Here is a 14,514-nt window from a genome sequence, read left to right on the forward strand (position 1 = left end):
CCGTTTTAAGGGGCGTGTCTGTGTGAACGCCCACTGCTGTGATTGGCTGACATCTTTGCATATGAAATAGCTCAGTATTACTCTCTCTTTTAGTGCATTTTTACCATTACAGCTCTTAAGGTTAACTAATCGTGGAAAGTGTTGATTATAGCATTATATTCAGAAATTCTAAAAATTCTTATAGTATGATGAACTCTTCTCTATCAAAAGCTCAAGGAAAAGTTGATTACTCAGTTTAAAACATATAATCCAATACAAAGATGATTGAGAGATGAACAAATAAACCTTCCTCAATAGCCTGATGATCATATTTGAGACTCATGATTTTTATAATAAATGATGTCTGGATGATCAAGCGAAACTGCTCCAGTTGAAATATTAAGAACAATATCAAAGTTATTCTTACATTTACTTGATCAAAATCAGCAGAAAGACACGTGAATTACAAGTATGCAAATAAATGCTGTGAATGTTTTTACTTTAAATTTCAAAGAAATTGTGTCACTAGTTTATAGAATTAAAAAAAATAATAATTTCTCACATACATATCAAGTGTGTGTGTTGACGTGTATTCGGGCAGTTACTGGGTGAAGCTGACGCTGTTGAAGGAGTGTGATGGTTGGGTTTGTGGTAAACTGATCTCCGGTCTCTTCTCATGGGCACTGCTGTCTAATGTTAACCGTAATCACCGTCATCTGTGTGCTGAACGCATCCTTCAGGAGCTTCCCGGCACTGCAAAGACCTGCTGCTGTGTGTGTGTGTGTGTGTGTGTGTGTGTGTGTGTGTGTGAGGATGTGGTTGTGTGCATTTGCAGGCAAACAGAAATTAAATGAAACCCCTGAAGTGCATGTAAAAGCTTAATTTTACACTTTGATATTATTCATATCCAATTTATAGCAGTTGTCCATGGCAGCTTTTGAGAACAGGTGCTTCAGATTCACTTCTGCTCCTAATGCTTCATAACAGAGTTTACAGCCTCGTAATCAGCCTCACGAGATGAAACAATGAACACGCCTCGTTAAAAGTGTGTGTGTGTGTGTGTGTGTGTGTGCGTTTGAAGAGCAGTTTAGACTGGATTTGAGAGTGATTTGATAGCGGCTCCTTTAGTTGTTTACTAAGCTGGATTAGAGCTGATGGCTTTTATACTACTTAGCTGTGTGTGTGTGTGTGTGTGTGTGTGTGTGTGTGTGTGTGTGTGTGTGTGTGTGTGTGTGTGTGTGTGTGTGTGTGTGTGTGTGTGTGTGTGTGTGTGTGTGTGTGTGTGTGTGTGTAATGATGTGTAAGTGAGTGTGTGTGGTGCATTAGGAAGGTTATTTTCATTTGGAGGATGATAATGCGGAGATGATTATTCAGCTGAGTGTTACTCTGTTAGATGCGTTAGATCAGTGTTATCGGGCGTTCGGTGTGCCAGTGATGATTCGTTTTTCTATATTTCTATATTAAATTTATTATTAATCATTTTCTAATAAGTCTTACAGTATTACCACACAATTAAAGTGTTGGTTCACCCAAAAATGTACATTTCTGTCATTAATTACTCTCCCTAATGTCGTTCCACATCTTCGTTCATCTTCAGAACACAAATTAAGATATTTTTGATGAAATCCGAGAGACTTGTCCATCGACAGCAATATAATCAACACTTTCAAGGTCCAGAAAGGTACTAAAGACATTGTTAAAACAGTCATGTGACTGCAGTGGTTCAACCTTAATGTTATGAAGAGACGAGAATACAATCTCTTCTCTTCTGTGTCATTCTCATATGTCGTTTACGTCCAGCGCTTCCTGGTTCGACTCATTATTAGCCGGCTCCTGCGTCAGCATCACACGCATGCGTCATGCTGATCATGTGATCAGCTTTGGCCAATACTGAGCCGACATTCAGACGTAAACACGGAAGCTTCACTGCGTCATCTGCGTAAGATAATGACAGAAGAGATTGTTGAATAAAGTTATTTTTGTTTTGTTTTTGCGCACAAAAAGTATTCTCGTCTCTTCATAACATTAAGGTTGATCCACTGCAGTCACATGACTGTTTTAACGATGTCTTTAGTGCCTTTCTGGACCTTGAAAGTGTTGATTATGTTGCTGTCTATGGACGAGTCTCTCGGATTTCATCAAAAATATCTTAATTTGTGTTCTGAAGATGAACGAAGGTCTTACGGGTGTGAAATTAATGACAGAACCCTTTAAAGCTTGATCTGTAGCAGAATGCAGCAAATGAATAATGAACTACATATTATTTAGTGGATTTATTTTTGCAGTCATTATTAATAAATTGTATTATTTATCATGTTTTTGACTCCTGTATGGTAAACTGCTTGCATTTGTCATCATTTTTAAGTCTTTCACATTTAATCAATTAGCCAGCCCTTTTATGCATCGTAATTAAAAGCAAGGAGCCACGGGAGTCTGTGCATTACGCTGATTTTACTACGGTTAAAGGGGGTTACAGGCTTTAAACGCTGATTTATACAGCTGTGATCGCTCATCACTGTCTCATCAGCGTCACATGATGTGTCTCATGCTGTTCGATCGATCTGTTGTCTGTGTGATGTATCCTGAGAGAACACACACACGCCACTGAATATCAGCACTGCTGCCGGCGTCATATTGTGTTTTAGATCGGACCATTTGGCTTTATTTCCTAGTTTGAGACGGGTTTGACATCTCTGAGATGCTCAGAAGTACTCCAGCATGAACACTAGTGTGTTTGTGATCAGATTCTCTCTTATCTCATGTAAATGTGAGCAGGTTCTGCTCTTAACCCTCACTGACCTTATAAACTCATACAGCAGCAACACAAGCATGAACAAATCATATTTTATTCAGTTTTTCATACATATCTGATTCATAGGATTAGTCAGAGCTCTCTCGGTCATGTTGTGTACAGTCTCGTTTCATAAAGCACTCAGTGAAGACATGCATGATGAAGACCAAACTATAGTTTCTTTTGGCAGGAGCGTGTTCAGTGTGCCATGTTTAGCTTTTATTAAACATTTATCAAGAGTATTTTTAGAGTTGGATTAATGTATTTCTCTGTCATTAGCATCACACTGCATGATCATGGAGGGATTTCCCAGATAATGCATGGAGAATCACCTGAGTAAGTGCCGTGTGACTAATGTTGTGACAGCACTGATTTTGCCGAAATATACAGTATGGCAACTTTTGACTGCATCTTCTGCTCCATCATCCTCACACTGAGCCTTCGGCATCGCCATGGAAACACATTATTTCTGAGTTTCTGAGCTCTTGGATGTGAACCGAGCTCCTCAGAGCAGAATCTGCCGTCGTGTGATTACAGTAACCAGTGTGGCGTAAACGAAGCGATGTTTCCTCGCTTAATCAAAAGAAAAAACAAGAAATTAAAATAAGCAAATGAAGCTTTTCTTTAGGACCATTAAGAGTCCTTTTCAATCGTGACATTTTCATGACAAGTAAACACATTTCCACCACAATTCTCATTATGTATTAAAGTTTTTTATTTAATGTTGAGTTATCACACACACACACACACACACTTACATGTATACTTCGTCACAACAGTCCCTCTGTTTGAACTAAAGGACAAACCTTTATGCAAAATGGAACTGCTCAGATGAGTTTCTAACATTTACAGATGAGGATATAACTGTAAAAGTTTTGCATAAGGGAAAAAGCATCTCAAACACAACACTTGCTTAAACTGAATGCTTCGGTGTTTGTTTGAAGCACGTTCTCATGTTTTGGGTCATGCTTTAACCACATCAGCTCTTTCTGTGTCTCTGCTATTTTGTGTTTTGTTCATAGAAATATATTCACTACTGTAAAGTGAAGTGGCTGGTGGAGGTTACATAGGATGTGTTTAGGTGTTGACGTTTCACAACCATTTCCTCAGAATGGTGCAGTGGGGATTGGTTCCCCATTGCATCAACACCAGGACACTTCTTGGGTTGCGTATGTGACCTGATTCCCTGAGAAGAGAAACGAGACACTGCGTCTTCGTGTTGATGCTAGGGGTTGTACCGACTAATCGACTAGTTGACTTTATCGCTCTGCCATGATGCTTTAAGCATGACATCGACTAGCCCCTGATTGTGACCTATAGAGGGCGCAACAGGATAAGAAATCTTTAAAGTCCAACTTTACACTCTGTATCCTAGAATTAAAGGGTTAGTTCCAAAAATGGGTGAACTAAAAAAAAAATTCTGTGAAATTTCTGTCAGTAATTACTCACCCTCATGTCATTCCACACCCGTAAGAACTTCATTCACCTTTAGAACACATATTAAGATATTTTTGATGAAATCGTCCATCGACAGCAATATAATCAACACTTTCAAGGTCCAGAAAGGAACTAAAGACATCGTTAAAACAGTCATGTGACTGCAGTGGTTCAACCTTAATGTTATGAAGAGACGAGAATACTTTTTGTGCGCCAAAAAAGTTAAATAACGACTTTATTCAACAATATCTAGTGATGGGCGATCTCAAAGCACTGCTTCATGAAGCTTTACAAATCTTTTGTTTCGAATCAGTGGTTTGGAGTGTGAAAGTCACGTGATTTCAGTAAACGAGGCTTCGTTACATCATAAGTGTTTTGAATTTTCAGTGGTTCACGTGACTTTGGCAGTTCTGAACCACCGATTCGCAAACAAAAGATTCATAAAGCTTCGTGAAGCAGTGTTTTGAGATCGCCCATCACTAGGTATTGAATATTTAGTTTTGTTTTTGTGCACAAAAAGTATTCTCGTCTCTTCATAACATTAAGGTTGAACCGCTGCAGTCACATGACTGTTTTAACGACGTCTTTAGTTCATTTCTGGACCTTGAAAGTGTTAATGATCTTGCTGGCTATGCAGGTCTCACTGAGCCATCGGATTTCATCAAAAATATCTTAATTTGTGTTCTGAAGATGAACGAAGGTCTTACGGGTGTGGAACGACATGAGGGAGAGTAATTAATTTTTGGGTGAACTAACCCTGTAATGACAAATAAATGCATAATCCGAGAGCGCTCCACAAGATATGTTTGATTATATCATCTGGATGCTCAATATTAATAATTTATTAATTTCCATTTTAACTGATGGAAACTGAGCGTAAAAGTGGACTTTTTATAAAGGATTTCTTATCCTTTTGCGCCCTCTATAGGCCATGATCAGCGACTTAATGCGTCATGGCAGAGTATTAATGTCGACTAAGGGGTCATTCACACACAACGCGTTTTTTTATGCGCTACTTTTCTATTGATTTTCTATATAAATGCACTAGACGGACATGTTTGACTGTTACGCTCGCGTTTCACGTCTTTTACATTTTTAAGACGCCGTGTCAAGTTAAAAGAATTTCAACTTTTACACGCTGCGCCGCTCATCAATGTCAGTTCCAAAACAGTGGACCAATCAGAACAACTCGGAGGCGGGGCAAGTGTTGCAAGCTTCTGTTTACAGTAGCAGGTTGGCATGGCAACTGTTTTTTTTGTTTGTTATTGTCGTCATTGCATCACGTATCAAAAGCACGTCTCTCGACACTCGCGTTCTGCACTGTGCGTTTTTAAAAGCCATGAGTGCAGCCTCTCATTTTTAGACACAAAGACGTGTTCTGTGTGAATGAGCCCTAGGGATAAGCGTGAGCAGAACTCTTCGTATGTCGAGAACTGAACGCACACGCTCCGCTCCAAGGCAGATAACACTAGTGTTTGTCCTCTGGTGTCATAATGCGAGGAGATGGTGGAACACTCTTCCTAAAACTCTTACGTGCTACAGCAAACGGCTCCTGAAGACAAAAAAAGCTGATGGCGTGTAACTCCGGCATATTTTTCACATGCGCTTCGCGTGCCGTCTGCCATAGATTGACACATGCTCAGACACCGGTCACTCTGAGGACGTTCCCCATAGCATCTACACCAAGATGCAGCGTCGAAGTTCCACTTCGAAAGGAAAGCAGAGTTTCAGGTATGAGTGCTTGAGCACAGTTTTTCTGCAACCCTTGCCTTTCATTTGGATGAACCTGAAATTAAATGGTTTGGTTATTTGTGGCTGACTCTCCCTCTGAGACCTGCGCACTGCTGATCTGCCCTGTGAAAATGTCAGCCGGGGCTTTTCTGGATCTGAGCTGACCCGTTGTACCTGGCCTTTCAAATGATTTCTGTGTATGACCTCCACTGACACACAGAATACTCGCTGAAGCAGTCAGGACTTTCTGTTTTCACCATTCTCTTTATTGGCCCATTAAAGACGCTGGACTCAGAGTTTCCGTATTCTCTGTGTAAAGATAGATCATTTATAAGACTGAGTGCCAGTGCAAGAGGATTGTGTTTAATACGTCATTGTTCCGCTCAAACTGATGGAATCCTCTGGTTTCAGGATCTGTATGGATTTTGCCCATTATGAAAAAGCCAGGCAGGAATCCAAGCCACTTTACAAAATGAATGCAACGAGAACAGGCCAAATGAAAGACAAAAATATACTCAATAAGATGGAAATTGAGAGTCAAGGGGATTTCTGACAGCTTCAGAGATATCACTCAACATGATACTGTCTAGACTACATTCACACACTCACTCACACACACACACACACACACACACACACACACACACACACACACACACACACACACACACACACACACACACACACACACACACACACACACACACACACACAGTCCTTCAGAAATCATTCTAATATGCTGATTTGCTGCTCAAGAAACATTCCTGATTATTTTGCTGCTTCAGATTTGGGAGGAAACTAAAACATTTTTTTCCCCATTTGTAACATTATACTGTCTTGTTTGATTCATTTAATGCATCCTTGCTGAATAAAAGCAATAATTTATTTGTAAAAAATCAATGAATGGTTGACTAGAATAGCTTTTTCATCACTCATTTTCTCCAGAAGATGTAAAAATCTTTGCATGGTAAAGTATAATTTCCTTTTAGATTTGTCCCAGATAATTTCAGAGATGTTCAAGCTATCCAACACAACGAAATGAGCTGAAGATATTACGATAATTATAATGATCTAAATTAGATAATTAAGCACGTGGGAGATTAATCTTGGAGAACGCCCAATGAATGCTGTTTTAATTAGAAGACATTTCACAGCAGTGGAATTATTTTCAAGCATTCTGGCTTCATTTTTTCTGTAATGAATTTCAGGATGGATTAATTTTGACCTGCTAAAGATGGAGGCAGAAGAGAGTGTTGAAATCTGGGATGTGATTCATTACGACACTTTGTGAGCTTTAATAAATAACAGGCAACGCTTTCTTTCCTGCTTTCATGTCGAGCCCTTTATTTTTCCTCTGCTCTGATTTAAACCAGCACATCTCTGTGAGAGAAGGAAGAGATGTTAGAGCCGAATCGAGCTGGAGGCTGATGGGAGTGTGAGTTTTGACCTCTGTTTGTCTGGTCACACACACACACACACACACACACACACACACACACACACACACACACACACACACACACAGCAGGTGGTCTCACACCGTCAGGTGTCATAACGGCCGTGATTATGCTGTTTACTCATTTTGACGACTAAACCAGGCTAAGCACCCTCACATTTCCACATCTCTCGTCTGAGTTTGTTCGCTGTGACAGCAGAGTTTGGCGAGATGTCACGGCTGTCTTCTCTTTTAATAAGATGAACGCAGACACATGCGCTGCAGCAGAGACAAACACACACTGTTGTGTGTCCAATTTACACAGAGTCATGCCGAGCTCCATCAAAGACCTTTTTAAGCACATCAGGACACTCGGCCATCTTCACAACACGCTAATGCAGCTGTTTCCAGAAAAATACAGCTTGAAAATAGAGGGCGAGTCTTATGAAATCTGTCAAAAACATGTCCAGGACATACAGTATTTCACCGCAAACCATAAAGAACAAAATAATAATTATACAAGCCCAAATTGTTGGGATATTTTTTTTTTAATTTGAATAAAATGAAAACTAAAAGACTTTCAAATCACATGAGCTAATATTTTATTCACAATAGAACACGGATAGCTAATGTTTAACTGAGAAATTGTACAGTTTTATCCACTAAATGAGCTCATTTCAAATTTGATGCCTGCTACAGTTCTCAAAATAGTTGGCACAGGGGCAACAAATGGCTGAAAAAGCAAGACATTTTGAAAAGATTCAGCTGGGAGAACATCTAGCACTTATTAAGTTAATTGATATCAGGTCTGTCACATGATTAGCTATAAAAGGATATCTTAGATAAATTAAAGATGTGCAGAGCTGTGAAAGAGTGCATATAAAGATTGTGGAATACTTTAAAAATGTTCCTCAACATCAAATTGCAAATCTCATCATCTACAGTGCGAATATCATCAAAAGATTCAGAGAAACTGGAGAAATCTCCAGGCTGAAGACCTTTATTGGATGCCCGTGGTCTTCAGGCCCTCAGACGACACTGATTGTGTCAATGACATTACTAAATGGGCCCAGGAATACTTCCAGAAACCACTGTCAGTAAATGCAATCCGCCGTGCCATCTGCAGATGCCAACTAAACCACTGTCAGTCAATGCAATCCGCTGTGCCATCTGCAGATGCCAACTAAACCACTGTCGGTAAACACAATCCGCTGTGCCATCTGCAGATGCCAACTAAACCACTGTTAGTAAACACAGTCCGCCGTGCCATCTGCAGATGCCAACTAAACCACTGTCAGTAAATGCAATCCGCTGTGCCACCTGCAGATGCCAACTAAACCACTGTTGGGAAACACAATCCGCTGTGCCATCTGCAGATGCCAACTAAACCACTGTTAGTAAACACAGTCCGCCGTGCCATCTGCAGATGCCAACTAAACCACTGTCAGTAAATGCAATCCGCCGTGCCATCTGCAGATGCCAACTAAACCACTGTCGGGAAACACAATCCGCCGTGCCATCTGCAGATGCCAACTAAACCACTGTCAGTAAATGCAATCCGCCGTGCCATCTGCAGATGCCAACTAAACCACTGTTGGGAAACACAATCCGCTGTGCCATCTGCAGATGCCAACTAAACCACTGTCGGGAAACACAATCCGCCGTGCCATCTGCAGATGCCAACTAAACCACTATCGGGAAACACAATCCGCTGTGCCACCTGCAGATGCCAACTAAACCACTGTTGGGAAACACAATCCGCTGTGCCATCTGCAGATGCCAACTAAACCACTGTTAGTAAACACAGTCCGCCGTGCCATCTGCAGATGCCAACTAAACCACTGTCAGTAAATGCAATCCGCTGTGCCACCTGCAGATGCCAACTAAACCACTGTCGGGAAACACAATCCGCTGTGCCATCTGCAGATGCCAACTAAACCACTGTTGGGAAACACAATCTGCTGTGCCATCTGCAGATGCCAACTAAACCACTGTTGGGAAACACAATCCGCTGTGCCATCTGCAGATGCCAACTAAACCACTGTCGGGAAACACAATCCGCTGTGCCATCTGCAGATGCCAACTAAACCACTGTTGGGAAACACAATCTGCTGTGCCATCTGTAGATGCCAACTAAACCACTGTCGGGAAACACAATCCGCCGTGCCATCTGCAGATGCCAACTAAACCACTGTTGGGAAACACAATCCGCTGTGCCATCTGCAGATGCCAACTAAACCACTGTCAGTAAATGCAATCCGCCGTGCCATCTGCAGATGCCAACTAAACCACTGTTGGGAAACACAATCCGCTGTGCCATCTGCAGATGCCAACTAAACCACTGTCGGGAAACACAATCCGCCGTGCCATCTGCAGATGCCAACTAAACCACTGTTGGGAAACACAATCCGCTGTGCCATCTGCAGATGCCAACTAAACCACTGTTGGGAAACACAATCCGCCGTGCCATCTGCAGATGTCAACTAAACCACTGTTGGGAAACACAATCCGCCGTGCCATCTGCAGATGCCAACTAAACCACTGTTGGGAAACACAATCCGCCGTGCCATCTGCAGATGCCAACTAAACCACTGTTGGGAAACACAATCCGCCGTGCCATCTGCAGATGCCAACTAAACCACTGTTGGGAAACAAAATCCGCTGTGCCATCTGCAGATGCCAACTAAACCACTGTCGGGAAACACAATCTGCTGTGCCATCTGCAGATGCCAACTAAACCACTGTTGGGAAACACAATCCGCTGTGCCATCTGCAGATGCCAACTAAACCACTGTCGGGAAACACAATCCGCTGTGCCATCTGCAGATGCCAACTAAACCACTGTTGGGAAACACAATCTGCTGTGCCATCTGTAGATGCCAACTAAACCACTGTCGGGAAACACAATCCGCCGTGCCATCTGCAGATGCCAACTAAACCACTGTTGGGAAACACAATCCGCTGTGCCATCTGCAGATGCCAACTAAACCACTGTCAGTAAATGCAATCCGCCGTGCCATCTGCAGATGCCAACTAAACCACTGTTGGGAAACACAATCCGCTGTGCCATCTGCAGATGCCAACTAAACCACTGTCGGGAAACACAATCCGCCGTGCCATCTGCAGATGCCAACTAAACCACTGTTGGGAAACACAATCCGCTGTGCCATCTGCAGATGCCAACTAAACCACTGTTGGGAAACACAATCCGCCGTGCCATCTGCAGATGCCAACTAAACCACTGTCTGTAAACACAATCCACCGTGCCATCTGCAGATGCCAACTAAACCACTGTTGGGAAACACAATCCGCCGTGCCATCTGCAGATGCCAACTAAACCACTGTTGGGAAACACAATCCGCTGTGCCATCTGCAGATGCCAACTAAACCACTGTCGGGAAACACAATCCGCCGTGCCATCTGCAGATGCCAACTAAACCACTGTTGGGAAACACAATCCGCTGTGCCATCTGCAGATGCCAACTAAACCACTGTCGGGAAACACAATCCGCCGTGCCATCTGCAGATGCCAACTAAACCACTGTTGGGAAACACAATCCGCCGTGCCATCTGCAGATGCCAACTAAACCACTGTTGGGAAACACAATCCGCTGTGCCATCTGCAGATGCCAACTAAACCACTGTTGGGAAACACAATCCGCTGTGCCATCTGCAGATGCCAACTAAACCACTGTCAGTAAATGCAATCCGCTGTGCCATCTGCAGAGCCATCTGTGTCCAGCAGAGTTTAGCTCCAACCCTAATCAAACACACTTGAACCAGCTAATCAAGGTCTTTAGGATTAGTAGAAAGTTATAGGCAAGTGAGTTTTTATCAGGGATGGAGATAAACTCTGCAGGACACTGGCCCTCCAGGACCGGAGTTGTCCATCCCTGCCATATGTGAACATGGTCCAGAAGCGCCGTCGTGTCCTGTGGGCCAAGGCTCATTTAAAATGGACTGTTTCAAACTGGAAAAGTGTTTTATGGTCAGATGAGTCCAAATTCGACATTCTTGTTAGAAATCACAGACGCTGTGTCCTCTGGGCTGAAGAGGAGGGAGACCTTCCAGCGTGTTATCAGCGTTCAGTTCAAAAGCCAGCATCTCTGATGGTATGGGGGTGCATAAGTGCATACGGTATGGGCAGCTTGCATGTTTTGGAAGGCACTATGAATGCTGAAAGGTGTATATATAGGTTTTAGAGCAACATATGCTCGTCAGGACAATGCAAAACCACATACTGCAGCTATTACAACAGCATGGCTTCGTCATAGAAGAGTCTGGGTGCTGAATTGGCCTGCCTGCAGTCCAGATCTTTCACCTATAGAGGACATTTGCGCATCATTAAACGAAAAATACGTCAATGATGACCACAAACTCTTCAGCAGCTGGAAACCTATATCAGGCAAGAATGGGACCAAATTCCCACACCAAAACTCCAGAAACTCATAATCTCGATGTCCAGACGTCTTCAAACTGTTTTGAAAAGAAGAAGAGATGTTACACCATGGTAAAAATGCCCCCATCCCAACTATTTTCAGACCTGCAGCAGGCATCAAATTTGAAATGAGCTCATTTAGTGCATAGAATTGTGAAATTGCTTTGTTTTGTTTAGGGATGCTGCGATTTGATTGGCTACTGATCTCTATTGGCCGGTAATCGCTTCTAAAGTCTCGATTGGCGATCTGTCAATTTGCCAATCTCAGAAACGGATCTAATGCTGATGACAATTTAAACAGTTTAAACATTCAAGCATTCAAAGTATGCGCACACATAAAGCCGCCTCACAAACAGCTCGCGAGTAGCAAATTGAGTTCTTTTCATGGCTAATTGTGCTTAAATGGTCAAATAAACACAAATGCTACAGTCTTGGCGAGTATTTGCATGAACACGTGCGTTTTTTTGTTTTGTTTTAATTTTTCTGTTTACATTTAGACATAACTGACTGTGTAACAGTGGATTAGATCAGTGCATCAGCTCTTAAAGTGACAGCAGCCTAATAAACCTGCTGCCGTCTGTGTAATTAATGTTAAAGGTAGGGTAGGCTAGCAATAGCAAGATAGCTTTGAAAGCATGAGATTGCCCCATCGCAAAAGCAAAATTGCATTGCATGGTATTTTTTGTGTGTGTGTGTGAAAATGTCTAAAAATGCCCCTCAGCTCACTCCTAAAAAATATAAAAAATCCCCCAAAAGAGTCAAAATTCAGGTCATAAATTAATGTCTGTATAAATCCTGATCGGAACATCACTATAAATAATGCTAAATGATAAAAACAAGGCTTCAAATAGATTCTGCATCCTGTGATTTCATTTTTTTGTTTTGCATTTTCTTGTTTTGTGTTGTTGTCAGAATTTGGGGTAAATTTTCTTTTATTGTCATTAAACGGGCTGACCTGACGGTGACCCAGTATTCTGGTGTTGTAATCTGTCTGCTCTCTGATGATAGACGTGTGTCGTGTTGTAGTACACGTGTAGTAGTGTATGAAGCACACGCTTTGTCTCAGCAGTCATGGAGTGTAGGGATCACAGTGAAGAAGTCGTCAGTACAGCAGTAGATTATCTCACTCTTCAGGGTATTATATGTACCTCTCCTCCTCGATCTGAAGTGTGGATTGGATTGCACTTGTGTGGAGCGGTGTAATTTCAGATTACACAAGGGCTTTGGACTCTGATGGCATTACGGTGTGTGTGTGTGTGTGTGTGTGTGTGTGTGTGTGTGCGCGCTGAGAGTGGGCATCTCTCCCAGAAAAAGCCTGCCTGCTCAGGATTATCCCGCAAAGCATAAATCCTTACGATTCTTTCTTTTCTAGCGAGTGTTGAGAGTAAAGAAAGAAAAGAAACGAGCTCAGTCAGCTGGGAAAATGAGAAATCTTATATACCAGCAGTTGTGTCTAGACTTAAAGGTGATGTTTGTCATTTTTTTAATGCTAAGATACTATCCTCTATCCTCAATGCCCAGAGGCATCTGTAAGTCAGATATTCATAGTAAACTGAATAAACACAGAGACCGTGTGGAGCTTTAGAAACATCCCAGCCAGCCCAACACAGCCAATAACATGAGTTTGGAGCCGTGAATATTTGTTTTACTGGCCAATGGTATTATTTGTGTGTTCTCTGGTGGTAGTGTTACACACTTCACCTTTAAGTGTTCATTCACTGACAAATTTTGTGATTTTCTAACTGAAAATTCATTTACAATGAGTCAAAGTCATGAAGAATACCTTACTACCACACTTATTTATGTCAATCAGCCACCAAATATGTATCTGTGTATGTGTATTTATTGATTTTTTAATATTTTGATAAATTATTTTTATAACAATAAAAATATTTTATGTTATTATTTTAAATATGTTGAAAAAAATTATTTATTTATTTTAAATTTATTGATCAATAATTTATTTTTTTAAATATTTTAATAATAAACTATTTTAAATATGTGGATAAGTAAATTATTTAATAATTATTTAAAAATTTGTTGATACATTATTTACTATTTATTTTATATATGTTAACATATAAGTTATTTATTTATTTTAAGTATACAGAAAAAAATAAATTATTTTAAATGTTTAATAATGTATTTTACATTTTTTGATAAGTAAATTATTTAATATTTATTTTCAATTTATTGATAAATAAATGATTTACTATTTATTTTAAATATGTTAACACAAATTATTTATTTTAAATGTTTTAGTAAATAATGTTTTTTTAAATATTTTAATAAGTAAATTATTTAATTTATTTTAAATGCTGATAAATAAATTTGTTATTATTTTACTTGTAAATAAATAATTTGTTTATATTAAATATTCTTGTAAATTATTCATTTATTTGAAATATTTTGATAAATCATTTATCAACATATTTAAAATAAAATAATTTATCAACATATTTAAAATAAACAAACTATTTATTTATTTATTATAAATATCTTAATAAATAAATTTATTTATTTTAAATATTCTGATAAATATATTTATGCATTTTAAATATTTTGATGAATTATTAAATAATTCTTAAAATATAATTAATATTATTATTATTAGTAGTAGTATTTGTATTTAACTTATTATTAGTAGTATTTTTATTTAACTATTAGCCAAGATTATTTGAGACAGTTTGATCATACTTGAAG

At 40.1% G+C, this 14,514-nt stretch overlaps 1 protein-coding gene across 1 annotated transcript in view; it reads left to right on the top strand.

Annotated features, from left to right (window-relative positions):
- mgat4b (alpha-1,3-mannosyl-glycoprotein 4-beta-N-acetylglucosaminyltransferase B) overlaps positions 1-14,514 on the top strand; it is a 101,254-nt gene that overhangs the window by 45,700 nt on the left and 41,040 nt on the right. The window lies entirely within an intron of this gene.

Source organism: Chanodichthys erythropterus, chromosome 1, assembly GCF_024489055.1.
Source record: "Chanodichthys erythropterus isolate Z2021 chromosome 1, ASM2448905v1, whole genome shotgun sequence".
In the NCBI taxonomy this organism is placed as follows: domain Eukaryota; kingdom Metazoa; phylum Chordata; class Actinopteri; order Cypriniformes; family Xenocyprididae; genus Chanodichthys; species Chanodichthys erythropterus.